The sequence below is a fragment of the Anas platyrhynchos genome, chromosome 1 (genome assembly GCF_047663525.1).
Source record: "Anas platyrhynchos isolate ZD024472 breed Pekin duck chromosome 1, IASCAAS_PekinDuck_T2T, whole genome shotgun sequence".
In the NCBI taxonomy this organism is placed as follows: Eukaryota; Metazoa; Chordata; class Aves; order Anseriformes; family Anatidae; genus Anas; species Anas platyrhynchos.
Window position 1 is genome coordinate 44916250 of NC_092587.1, and position 9016 is coordinate 44925265.

The following is a 9016-nucleotide window of genomic DNA, read 5'->3' on the forward strand; positions in this document are numbered from 1 at the left end:
ATATAGTTTTGCATGCAGAACAGATGCTAACTAGCCTACACAGAAAGGAATTAGTAGTTTTATCGTGAGTATTTTCCTGGATGAATTCATAATAATTTGTCCTGAATAAAACTTTGCCTTTCTTTTCCCTGGAAAGATACATTTAGGATATAGACAACTTATAGGTAATACAAAAATCACAGAACAACAGTACCACTCTATACAAAGTAAAACAACTCATTAGACTATATCAGCATTTTTAAAGCTTGCATATTTCTGGTATGTATACGTATATATAGATAAATTTAGCCAAATGGGATGACAATAATTACTTTCAAGAAACTCTGTGCCAACTAAGCATATTTGACATTCACACACAGCATAAAACTGAAAGTGCATATGTAGGACTTTTTTTCAAAGTTTGGGTTAAGCAGAAAAACAGCTTTTAGCCTTATTATATCTATATATGTCCCAGTTCAAGCTTTTGCGTTTAATGCCTCCTTGTCCAGCTTTCAAATACTGGCATTAGCTAGTAGAAGAATGTCTAACACTTAACCAGATACAAAAAAGTGGCTTATCCATGTAATGTTAACAAGGATTTGAAGTGACAAATTTATTTTCCATTTTGGCAGTCTACCCTTTCCCCTTTGTGGAAAAAGGATTTAGCCTTCTACTGCCTCTCATTTCAGATATGTACTCTTGGATATTCTCAAATATATATGGCTATAATATATTGCCATGGTTGTTATTAATTGCTTCACATCTAGAATGGACGAGAACTGGTATTTGTGCAAACTTTTGCTAAAAGCTAAAGCTAAAATGAGATCTTTAACAGAGGAAACAAATTGCTGAGTATCAGTTATATATATACATGTATGTATACATACACAAACATATACAAACATTTAAGAAATAAAATGAGTACTATTATTGAACCTACTATTGCAGCACTTTCCTATGCTACATGCACATCCAAGGACAGAGTTTGGGTTTCAACCACAGAACAAGAAACACATAGCAGACCCTACAGCATAAAGCAGAAGGATACAACCTCTCTGCGTTACTTCAGTTAACTGAGTTAGATGGGTAGTGTCCCCAGGTTCTTTTAATAAATAGCAAGTGCAAAGACCATTTCAAGAGTTATTTGTAGAAAGATCATAACTGTGTTCCGTAATTATTCTCAAGAAGACCTTTTCTCTGACTCCAATAAGTACAGATACAGCATAAAAGAACTAACTACCTACTTAGCTGGTCAGATTAGTCTCCTGAAGATGGGCAGTGCAAACAATTATTCCAAGCATCCATTTTGTGATTCAGTCTTCCAGTTTTTGCTGGGTTCAATAAGCACTGAGGTTGTTGTGGAGAAGTGATTCTACAAGTGTACTTACCAGTTTTGCAGGAAAAAGCAGCACCAGACACTACCAATGCTACTGGCCCTGCTCTACAAAGGGTTTGCACCAAAATCCAGGAGAGAGAGAAAATCATAAGCAGATGACAGAGATCACACTTCCCATCATGGGCAAGGCAAAATCTGGTAATGACAAGGCGTCATTCCCCCTGGTCTCACTGCAGAGCATAGGGCAGAACACCTGGCAGAAACAGATCAGCCCTGGGTTCAAAAACTGAAAAAAAAAAAATTCTTGTCTTCTTACCTAAGAATTTTGAGAGTGCATCCTATGGAAAGAGAAAGTTGAAATAGCAATTTTGGAAACACCTAAAAGAAAATTGGAAAAAAACTTTTTCTCCTGAGTATTCTGTTACTATGTTAGTAACAGAAGCCTAGTACTTTAGCTGATCAACTCAGGCCATGCTTATCTGTCAGATGACTTCAACTTGACTGAGAGCTATTGGTGGATATTTTCATTTTAATGCAATAGAGCAGACTGTTATGGATGTCCACTCTATCAATGGTGGGATTGGCAGGATGGATTTTCTTGATAATCTGTTAGAAATATAACATACAGTAGAAGCAAAGCAAATCCCTGGCATGGGCAAACCATAGTGGGGTGACTTGGGAAAGATTAAGCATACTGAACGGGAAAAAGACTTGATTTACAGCAATATTTTATGCCTACATTATGGACTAGAACTTCAATAAAAATCTCCACTGCAGAAAAAGCCCTGGAGAATAATCATTACAAACATTATCCATGAAAATGTCTAACAGTGTTCTTACTTCCTTCATATCTCACCAAGATAGCAAAAGCACTGCCAAAGAAAGAAAGCCATTTACCCCTCTCCTATGGTGGGGTTAAAATCCACTTCAGTCTCCAGCCCTGCAGGTGGTATAAATGATTCTCTAATTTCCACTTCCTCCCAAGTACTTTTCTCCTTGCTGACCTATCATCATAAGTCCACATATGGGTATTTTTCTAAAGCCCACGGCAGAGCAGAGCTCTTTAGTTCTTTGTCTGGACATCCAACCTGCAATTCAATGTCTGTTTCAAGCATTGAGGTGTAAAAAGCATTCTATTTTATATAATTCTCTCTTGTTCACATACTTACATATAGCATATACTTGCTAAATGCATTTGAGTAGGGTCAAAGCACTGGAAGAAAGGCTACTGCAGGAATTACAGAGTCTAGAACCTACGTGATTCAAGATGAGAAGTTACTAGTTGTCCTCTTTCCCAGTAGCAGATTTTTTTATATTATTTTTTTAATATATATAAATATATGTTAATGATACTATATACAGGCATTTTAGTGAAAAAACAAGCATTTTAAGAAGGGACTGGCTTGCTGTGTTCTCTAGTCTATACAGGAAGAAACCTTTAAATGTTCTGATGTCTAACTACCAAAACCAACAAGCCTAACAGCTTTTCTTCCCAACAGTAACTGTGATATTCTGGCTGAATAGCAGTTTAATAAATCTTAAAACATTTACTTTTTTTCTATGAAAGAGGAGAAGAAAGGATTATATTTCACAGCAACAAGAAACTTCCTCAGGTTTCTCTATTTAACTAAGATTTCATACCTAGAAAAAGGATAACTGCATTCAGAAAACCACCCTCTTGTTGCAAATGTTGACAAATAGGTAATACGGGATTTGCTGTAGACCTTGACAAAAATAAATGAGAATATCAGTCATAACCTATTTGGGAAATTTTACTGTGGACTGGATGCAAGTTAGGAACAGGCTTACCTAAGTTACATGTATTCAGACATACATTATAGACAGCTGGCTCTCTATCTAACATCATGGATAAATATGAGTGTAAAGTTCTCAGTTTATCTCTTTACCTCCACACTGCAGTTTGAATGAAGGTAGGGCAAACTTTCTTGCTCCTCCACCAAAGGAGCATCATTTCAACGTATCAGGTTCCGTAAGGTTTACCAAGCTAAAACAAACATTTTGATAAATGGTGCATGGAGCAGCTTGTTTTTCTTTGTCATCAGATAGTGCAGTAGTACTAGAAATTACAGCCAAACTGGAAATGACTATTCAGCTTTTCTGAACCCCTTCCTGATCTCACACAGACTTCTAACATTTTTACTTCAATCCTAAAACACTTGTTTCTGTCCAGTTATTGCATCTTTTGGCCCTAAATTACTGAGTCTTACACAGTTTTAATTGTTAATAAAATAAGAGATTGTTTTCTAGTTCAGTGTTTATGATTAGCAAAAGAACAGATATATAAAATATCAGCTTTTAGCTTAAAACTCATCTGATATTACTGACTTACACCAGTTGAACTTAATGGCAAACCTAAGTTTTCACTACATTTTATTGCACAGCTGAGGAAACGATGAAAGGAAGGCTGTACTGGCTCACTTGACAGATCTCTCGCAGCATCTTTACTGTGGTCTTACATTACACACAGATGGATGCCAGCACAGCTGGAAAACTCCTGCACAGAACTGCAGCATGCAGACACACATGGAGTCTGAAATGTGTTTCCAAAGAGCCAATCAAGACACCATTACACAAAAAGCTCTAATTAAAACACTGGGTTGACCTTAGCCTCAAGAAACATCATTATGTTTCTTGTTGGTTTTATACTGTATGAATTACAGAAGTCTGGGAAGATCATGCAGCTTAATATTACATGCCCTTGAACTTTTATTAGTCTGCCTGTACAGAATCAGATTTTAGAGAGGTCAGTACTTGTTCAGCTAAAACTAAATGATTTATTATCACACATACAAGATAAAAAGCAGCACTTACAAACACTTGTTATTTTCTAAAATATAGAATTTTAATGTGTTTTTAGAAATTCATTTTTGTTTATTTGTGCCGAGTGAAGGCAAGCAAAGTTTAACACTACTTAATTCATTATCTAGTGATAATTTTGACTATTTGGTGGTGAACATTTCCAAAGAAGAGTCTTTCCAGAGAAGAAAAGAGACAGTCTGAGAGCAGGAAGAAGGTCACCTGCTAACTGCACACCTTTGCTTTGCAGAGATCTTGTTCAGTAATCCAGCACCACAAAGGCAATTTTCCTACCAATCCAACCCATTGGCCAAGATGCTCTTGGTCAAAGTTTCTTAGTTCATTAATTTGGGGTTTGAGAGTTTCTGTAGACATGCTACAACGCTATAGAGACAGCGTTTCTTATTCTTCCAAGTATGAAAATATTTATCGTCCCAAGGAACAGAGCATAGCACATGGCTAAGGTGGGTTTAGGCTGTGATTGTCATTCCAAGGATGGAGATGGAGAAGGCAATGTCTGAATGACATTATAGAAAATTAAAAATAGAATTTCAAGACCACAGGTATGAATTCGTGACTGTAGAATACAATTGCTACACTGGGGAAGGGTTGAGGGAGAAGAAGTAAGGGACCTAAAATAAGTTCACATACTTTCTAACTTTCTAATACACTCTGAAACACAGTTCTTGGAAAACCAGTCATGCAGTGTCTTTTTGGACAGGCACAGCAAGAGCAATTTCTCTTACTAACCATAGTCCTCCAAGTATTCGTTTCTGTTAAAATGTTCATGAGGATCATTGGCTAACTAATCAGTGGCTAATAAAATAAAATAAAATAATTAATAAAACATCAGCTGTATGTTATATGCAGTTACTCTTTCAATTGCTCTTTCACTTTTGGTGCAGGGACTGGACTATCCCTTTATAACCCAAACTGAGGGCCTTGTCTGAATTTGGCTTAATTGTTCAGAAAACACAAGCACCCACTCTTACTTGATTTGAAGAGAAACGCTTGTGGCAGTAACATGTCTACAAGTAAGATCCAGAGCTTATAGAGTGCCAAGAATATTTCAGGTTTTATTCTACAGCGCAACACACAAAACCACATTAAAAAATGTAAATAACATTGAGGCAGTATAAATTTATGAAATAAAATTAAATTGATCAGAATTGCTTGTACCTCTATACTTTAGAGCTGAGTTGTAATCTCCTGAATACTTCCTGCTTCTGTTTTTATGGGATGGATAGACAGAGATGGCCCACTTCATTACCTCAGGAAAACTGAATGATTCTTTAGTCTTCTGCATCAGGCAACTAATTTCTGCCTCTAGGAACATGAGCTCACTGTGAATTTCAGACCAGACTAATAAGCCAAACTCACCTTCTCACAAGAGGTTTACTCCTCTTTATACAGGTGCCTGACTTAGCCCATTAGTCAAATTTGCAAGGCTACTAAACACTCCCAGCTGTGAGTAAAGTCACCTGAAGTTGTTTTCTAGTTATTCAGTCATGTACCACACTAACTACTTTGAATAATGAAGTGCAAGACAACTCAATTACCTCAGCTGAATGGATAATTTAATTTCAGTGACTTTCCGCCTTGATTTTCCTTCTGTTTAAGGAGATAAGGCTGTTTGCTTTACACCTCAAGAAATACCCAGAGGCCAATGATGTGGTCCTGGGAGAAATCCTATGAGAATGAATCATGTTCTTCAGCACAGGATAGAGAATTGGGAAATGGGTCATATGCTGAAGTACAGGGAGAATCCCAAGTATTGAACAACTGCTCTTGCAGTCAGAGCCCTCTTCTACATGCTGAGTGAAACAGCATCATGAAAAAAAAAAAAAAAAGGCATAATTTATAATGAAAGTGTGTGTCAAAATCCAAAATCCATCCATACCACTTGAAGGTAGTGCTGATCATTAGAATCATAACATTTTCTAAACTGTGAAGGTTTGGTTTAACAGTCCTAATAGGTTACTTTCAGAGTTCAGTGTAAATGGACTGTGACTTAAAGTTTGAGTCTCAGAAGAAACGGATAGCTTTTTTAACAGTTATTACAAAAAACTTCCCAGCATTTTCATTTACATGGTCAAAATCAGGCATAAGCTATCATGTTCTATGAACATTTTCATATAGATCATCAGATGACAGAAATGCTATAGATGAGAATATTTGAAATCCAGATCATACAACTCTATTCACAGAACCCTCCCAAATCTGTTGTAGTATACAGGAGTCTAATTCCAGGACTAGAGATCCAAAGCGTATGTATTTAATTTGACATTTAAATAAACTCATTCTACTGGTCTTTTATTTGAATGCAGTAATAAACTATTTCAAAGTACTGCAGGGGTCAATGCTGCAGTATGTACACAATAAAAATAATTTATTATGGTCCTGTTTCACAGGTGTCTATAGAATAGTATGCTCAGCAAAAAATAATAATAATAAAAAAAGCTATGGAGAAGCATACAGTTCATCAGAATGACACACCATGGTAATTACTTATGTTCTTCTGGGAATATAGGTTCCAGTACAGGGAGCTCTTTGTTACAGTAGCTACGCTTCAGAAAAGTAAAAATAATATTTATATAAAGAATCAGCAAATTATAAGATTCTGAACTTCAGCAATTACTTTTATCTTCAAATGCAAGAGAGGTAGAACTTATGATTTTACAATGTGAATATGCAAATAAACTAATCTTAATATGGTTAGTGTGACATGACATGTTTGAGTACTTTGACAAACATTATTTATGATACTTTTCCTCTGTGTGACTATCCAAACTTTTTTTTTTTTTTTTTTTTTGAGGAAATGTGCAAGTTTAGCTTTATTTTGTAGGACTGCGCAGTACTTTCTGACTCAGCACGACATACCAATTTGTTATCTAAGTTCTAGCTGCAAATCTACCACCAAAAAACTCTTAACACCGCTAATCTGTCAACATTTTCTGCCTATCTACATTCCTCAGGGAAACAGCCAGTTGTCTCCTGCCCTGTAAGGTTTTTCTTCCATCTGGAATGCAATACTTCACACAAAGTGCCATAGCAGCATTGATTTTAGACAACAGCAGTTCCCCTCCCCAACTAGAAAGCCATCTGCTGCTGGCATCTGCACTGGTGACACACCAGAAAGTTCAGTTCTGAGTTAATGGGGACTACTGGCTAGCTAGGAGGGCTGTACTGTCAGCAGACCACACCTCTTAGATATTTTAAAGCTTTAATTTTTTTAATGTCTGAAACCTTCAAAAGTGCTGAGCTTATTTAAATTTCACACTATTTATTTTTCAAAACTTTTTTGTAATGAAGCGATCTTTCTTCAGTCTTGGCTCTCGTGAAAAGAAGATTTTCAAAATGTATTTGCATGAAATTAAAGGGTCTTACAAAATTAAACATCTCTTGCATTATTTATTGCATGCCACGTCTGGATTTTTATAGCCAAAAGGTTTAATTTGAATCAAAGAGAAAGGTTTTGCCTGTGGATTCTAATTTGTCTGAGGAACATCTATTAAATTTGTAGACACCAGAGGGCCCCATAACACTCACTGACCTGATGAACAGATTTTGATTCCCCAGTAGAGAAACAGAGAAACTGTAGTGTGCTATGTAGTGTGTAGAAACTGTAGTGTGAAGCTATGGCTGCTTAAGTCTTAGAAGGAAAGCTGCCTTGAATTTTACCTATTTATTTATATATATATATATATATAATAACCAACCCATAACTGAAGTCTTTTGAACTGGATTGTGCTGGTTTTACTTAGGTTGGCAGCTGAGCTCAAGCCCAGCCACTCTCTCAGTCCCCCTCCTCAAAGAGAAGGGGGAGAAAATATGATGCAAAAAGCTCACGGGTTAAGATAAGGATGGGGAGATCCCTCAACAATTACTGTGACAGGCAAAACAGACTCAGAGTAGGGAGATAGTAAGATTTATTGCCTGTTACTAACAAGCCAGAGAAGTGAGAAACGAAAGAAAGCAAAACTGCCTTCCCTCCATCCACTCTCTTCCACCTCCTCCCCTCAAGCGGCACACGGGCATGGGCGCTATGGTCAGTCTATAGTGCTTTGTCTCTGCCACTCCTTCTCACTCTCTTCCCCTGCTCCAACGTGGGGTCCCTTCCATGGGATGCTGTCCTTGCTGAATTGATCCTCAGTGGGCTGTCCACAGGCAGCAGCTCTTCAAGAACTGCTCCAGATATGGCTCTGTATCATGAAGTCCATCCATCAGGAGCAAACTGCTCCAACCTGGGTCCTCCACAGGCAGCAGCTCTCCCCTGAGCTCCTGCGTGGGCTCCTCTCGATGAGCTGCAGGTCTGGCCCAGAATCTGCTCCAGTGGAGGTTCTCCATAGGCTGCAACCTCCTCCATGCCACATCCATCTGCTCCACCGTGGTCTCCTCCACAGGCTGCAGTGTGGAGATCTGCCCCAGCATGGACTACAGGAATGCAGCCTGCTCCACCAAGAGCCTCTCCATAGACCGCAGCGAACTTCTGCTCTGGTGCCTGGAGCACCTCTCCCCCTCCTTCATCACTGACCTTGGCACCTGCAAGGCTGTTTCTCACTCCTCTCTCTCTCACAGCTGCTGTTCTGCAGGATTTTTTTCCCTGTCTTAAATATGCTCTCAAAGAGGCACAAACAATATCACTTATTGGCCTGGCTGTGGCAAGCAGCAGGCCCCTTGTCTAACACGGGGCAGCTTCTGGATTCTTCTCACAGAAGCCAACCCTAGGCTCCACCCCCCCCCCAAAAAAAAAAATAAAAAAAAAATCTTGCCACATAAATCCACTACATGGGCATATACTTTGCAGTCAGTCAATTGTACTTCACAAATGAGAATGGTTTGAGTTGGAAGGGACATTCAAGATCATGTAATTCCATCCTGATG

General features: G+C 38.1%; 1 protein-coding gene across 1 annotated transcript in view; it reads right to left on the reverse strand.

Annotated features, from left to right (window-relative positions):
* The window catches only part of ANO4 (anoctamin 4), a 227228-nt gene extending 221709 nt beyond the window's left edge, over positions 1–5519 (reverse strand). The window contains exon 1 of the mRNA XM_072036113.1: positions 5312–5519. The gene's annotated coding sequence lies outside the window, so the exon portion shown is untranslated. The remainder of the gene's footprint in view (positions 1–5311) is intronic.
* Between the last annotated feature and the right edge of the window lie 3497 nt (positions 5520–9016).